Source organism: Sorghum bicolor, chromosome 9, assembly GCF_000003195.3.
Source record: "Sorghum bicolor cultivar BTx623 chromosome 9, Sorghum_bicolor_NCBIv3, whole genome shotgun sequence".
Taxonomy (NCBI): Eukaryota; Viridiplantae; Streptophyta; class Magnoliopsida; order Poales; family Poaceae; genus Sorghum; species Sorghum bicolor.
The window spans coordinates 44,156,717-44,161,809 of record NC_012878.2 but is presented as its reverse complement, the minus strand read 5'-3'; positions in this window follow the sequence as shown (position 1 = coordinate 44,161,809).

Genomic DNA, 5,093 nt, shown 5'->3' with positions numbered 1-5,093 from the left:
CCGGCCGGACCAAGTGTGTCTCAGGCCAGGCAAAGCGGTCGACCAAGGCGTGCCAACGTTCTGATTAGTGGGCTAGAGTGGGTATGAGCCATAGCATAGCGCGCTGCGTCTGCGGGCTCACGCCAGGCACGACGCCCGTGTATAAGAACCTGAGACCCCGTGAGGGAGGATTTGAACAAACACATGAACCTGACCAATTATAAGACTCATCCTAGCTACCTTCCGTGTTCTTTTTCTGTTGGTGCAAAAGTTGATCTGCAAACACAAAGAGCTAATACCCGATTCAAACGTTAAGGCGTGCCAACCGATTTGACCTTACTATCGGCAAAGGTGATAACTCGAATACTTTGGTCCCGACAACAGCGATGCGCCCGGATGTCACGGCCAAAAGGTATTAACGCGGAACTCGAGAATACGCCAAGCTTAAGTCGACGAACTCCTAAGAACTCGTAAAAAAAGAAAAATATGACGAAGTCGTCGAAAAAGTAGATGCTAGAATATGAGTAAAAACTTGTGTTTGATTGATTAATAGATATCTTATTACAAGGCCCTAGGGTCTATATTTATACCCTGCTCGAAGAGCTACAATCAGACACGACTAGGACTCGAATTCCAAATTAAACAGAATCCGTATACAAAACGAATTTAAATAACTAAGGAAAACATAAAACTACCCTCTTGTAACCGACCAGGACACCACCACGGATCGATCGACAATCTCCACGCTTTCCTTCAGAGTCATCGGCAACCTTCCTGTTATGGCCATCGGCAAACATCGATATTGATCATCGGTAAGAACACGTCACCACCCATGGACTTAGTCATATCCAATTGTCTCTTCATCGGCAACTATCCTCATCGGCAATTCTTCTGCAGACCAGTTACCGCTGCTCCACCTGCCGATCTATATTCTACAGGTCCCTGGGTACGTGTCTAAAAACGGTGTCAACACATGCCCCCCAATTTCGGAGTATAACATCATTGATGCTCCAAAATTCTCTGCAGTAATGATGCCTTTCCGCAATTAGTTCTCCCAATTTGGTAACCGACCGTTTAAATCTGAACAACCTTGGTCCGATTCTCCTGCAGATTCCTCGAATTCCTCAACCTTCCGAACCGGATCTCTCCACTTTATGTGCCTATCGGCAATATTACCGTTAGGAGAAACTGCCGATGGACCGACCAGGAGATCTTGCACAGTGAAATATCTCCAAAATCATGACCGCTTCCTGTCAAATCACCTGCGCAATCCCTTGATTATCGTGCGAACAATTACCATATCCACCTGAGTACCCTCGGGTTTCACGGATGCGGCAAAGAGATAAGTCAAATTTGCCTTTGCCCGTTTTGTCCTATAAATACTTCTTTCTCTGGTACTCCTTCTCCATCACATCATTCTACAGCCCAAACTCTGCCTTCCTGGCGGCGGCACTTGTTTGAGAACTCCAAGAACCCCAGCAAGAACTTCTTCCAACAACCCCAAGTCTTCGATCTTCTTCCTCGCGGAGCAATGGCCGTCAACTTCGTCGTCCCAGAAGTTAGCTTACCCCCCTTCTTTTTTCATACTTTTGCCGTACTTTTGTCCATCCGCAATTCCTTTTACTGAATATTCCTTTTTTTTTTACTTTTTCTTCCATCCTTACAATCTTTAGGATTTGGCCAACAAGATCGCAATCCCTACCGATCAACCCCATCTCCAATGCCTTGGCCCACTAGGAAACTTAGATCCCACCGATCTTATAAACGCAGAGACAAACAGAATCCCCTTCAGAGCCAAGAATTTTTCTCTAGATCTATGGAAAGATGCCTTTCGTTCCTGGCCCAGTCCTACTAAGGGATGGAAGGATTGGTTTCTGAGAGTCAGTAACTCAAATGAGGTCCAATGGGGTGAACGGAAATTAGATCAGTGCATTAGATTGTCTCTTGCCGATATGGAGAGAAATGAGTCACTACTGATAGCTGCCTCATACTTTTGGTCAGACACACTCAATGATTTTGTGTTTGGCCATGGCCCTGCTTCTCCTACACTTGCCGATGTACTTATGCTCACCGGCTTAGATGTATCCACTGCCGATACCACCCACCTGTTTGATACCAAACCCAGTGCTAAGGTAGAAACTCGTGCTATCGGCGGTTGGTCAGGGTACATTCATAAGTACCGAAGAACAGGTCCTGTCAATGCAAAGGAACAGACCACTTTTCTGAACATGTGGCTGGATAAATTCGTGTTCTGTGGCCGTCGGGAGGACCAACTTCTGTTTACTTGTCGGCAGCAGAAAGATTAGCCAATGGTGGCCGATTTCCTCTCGGCCGATACCTACTTGGCTCTGCTTATCACCTCCTCCACCAGGTAGCCCAGAAACTACTGCTTGGTCAACCCATCGGCAACTTAGGGGGTCCCTGGTGGTTCATCAATATGTGGCTTAGTCTCCACATGCACAAGCGCCTCGAGTTCGACCTCTTTGCACAGCTCTTCCCCAGGGATATAGCCAAGGATTATGAACTGGATGAAGAAGAATCGGCAACTCGTTCCCCTCTGAACTTTGGCGAAGCTGCCATAGTTTTGCCTCGCACAGGTGGTAACGCAGACCAGGTTAGCCGATTCTTCCAAACTCTGTATGAGGGTCTGACCAGAGAACAGCGGGCATGGATGCCTTATGAAGACCCAGATACCAGATTTCCTTTGACTTTCCACCCCTTCATCGATGCTCTTAACAAGGACCGAGATGTGATGATGGCAATTATCACCCCAAGAGCCATTCCAGTGAACTTCTTCGGTAGTGGGAAAGCTTCCAATCTGACTTATGAGTTTTATAACCCATCGGCACTAGCTCGCCAACTAGCCTTCGGCCAACTGCCGATTGCACTTTGCTACGCTGATGTGATAAAGCCAAGGGAAACTACTATCACTAGCCATCTCGAGTGGATCAGAGTAGCCCAACTTCCACCAAATGCCGATACAGATGTTGATCTATCGGCTTGGATTCCAGCTCTCTTCATTACTCAGATATACAAACAGTGGTGGGAAGAATGGAATGAACACCTATTCTGTAGATCGGTTCTCACATACCGCGGCATGATCGACCCCCAGCACAAAGTCTCTGATAACACTGTAAGTACTTTAATACCGATGCTTCAATTCCTTCACTGTCTTTTTCAATCGGCAACTCACTTTCTTTGTCATATACAGGTCGATGACACACCGCCATTGGTCAGCAGGAGTGGTAAGCCGATTGAGCTCCTCCCATCGGGCCCGATCTCTTTGATCGGTAACAACGCTCCAACCTTAGCTACTATAATGCATCGGGGTGTGCGCCTTAACAAAGTTACCACCAAGCGGATGAAGACATCCCCATCGGTAGCTGCCTCTACCTTAGCACAAGCCTTCAAGGTAAATTTTCGAATTCTTTTATTCATACCGATTTCATTCTTATACCTATCACACTTGTACTCATAAACTTCTTATTGTTGTATCAGCACACCGGTATATCAGCAAAGACCAGAAGTACGACTGCCGATGCCCCCCAGTCCAGTCAACCGAAGAGAAAAGGCTCCAAGAGTACCAGATCACAAGTGAAGCGCCAGAGAACAACAACGCCTTCTCCTCCCCCAGTATCTCCGATCCCAGTAGAATCATCTCCTTCTCCTCCAGAAGCTCAGATACAACTAGCACCGTCTCCTCCTCAACCACAAGAAGAAACCCAAATAGAAGAACTCCAGCCAGAAGAAACATCGGCTGATGTACGCGAGCAGACTGCCGATCCAGCAAGCTTAATCATAGCATCGATAGTTTCCTCGATTCAGACTAGTACTGCGCCTCCTCAAGGTAACATACTTTTTATTCATTGCCGATGAACCCACTTTTTCCAATTTGTAATTACCTCTGTTAATCTTTCAGCCGACATAGTCTCATCGGCAATCCCAGCCGATCAACCTGTGGTTCCATCGGCTTCAACTAGTCAGAGGCGAGAGATGGCTCTGAAGCAAGTAAGTTACCCGATCCTTATTTTTATCGTTATCAGTACTTGATCATAAAACAACTTATTCTGTCTTCTTTTCTAGGAACAAGATTCTCCCGACAGCCTGTTCTCCTTTGCCATCGAGATCTCTGAGGATGAAGGCGAGGAAGCAAGTTCTTCTCGAGCAGTTGGAATCTCGTCGGTAGAGATTAGAGCAAAGCTGGTGGATCTGTCACCCCTTCTCCATCAAGACACAGCGCAATTGGTCGATGACTCTGATCCACCCAAAGTTCTGTTCAAGGCTCTCAGAGGTCAAATCCCTACCGATGCCGAGGAGGTTCTTTTTCAGGCTGCACACTTAGAGAGTCGTCAGTTGCAATATCAAAAGGCTGCCCAGCGTCTTGCCGATAGTCCCGATCGGTAAGATTAGTTTCCATACTAAGTCTCCATCGGCAAACTCCTTTGCCTTTACTTTCTTATCATACCATCTGCAACTCTCTTCTTATTTTCTTCTATACTAATCAAAGCCCTTAGCCGATGCCCTGCTAGATCATCCAACTTGTCTGTCATCAAAGTAGTATAATCATCGGCAGCCAATTGATCTTGAAAAGACAGTCGCCTAGACCCAGTTTTAATTCCCCAAGGTAGCACTGCATCATGCCCGTACACCAATTGATAAGGTGAAACCTTGGTCGATCCATGACAAGCCATCCGATATGACCACAAAGCTTCATTTAACAATGTATGCCACCTCCTAGGATTTTCCTCAATCTTCCGTTTAATAAGTTTGATAATTCCTTTGTTAGATGCCTTGGCCTGCCCATTAGCTTGAGCATAATAAGGAGAAGAATTTAATACTTTAATTCCCATACCGATTGCAAACTCATCAAACTCCCCTGATGTGAACATAGTACCCTGATCGGTAGTAATTGTTTGAGGAATTCCAAATCGGTAAATAATATACTCTTTCACAAAATCAATCATATTAGCCGATGTGACTTTCTTCAAAGGAATAGCTTCAACCCACTTGGTGAAATAATCAGTGGCAACCAAGATGAATTTATGCCCTTTGCTTGATGGTGGGTAAATTTGGCCGATTAGATCAATAGCCCATCCCTGGAACGGCCAAGGTTT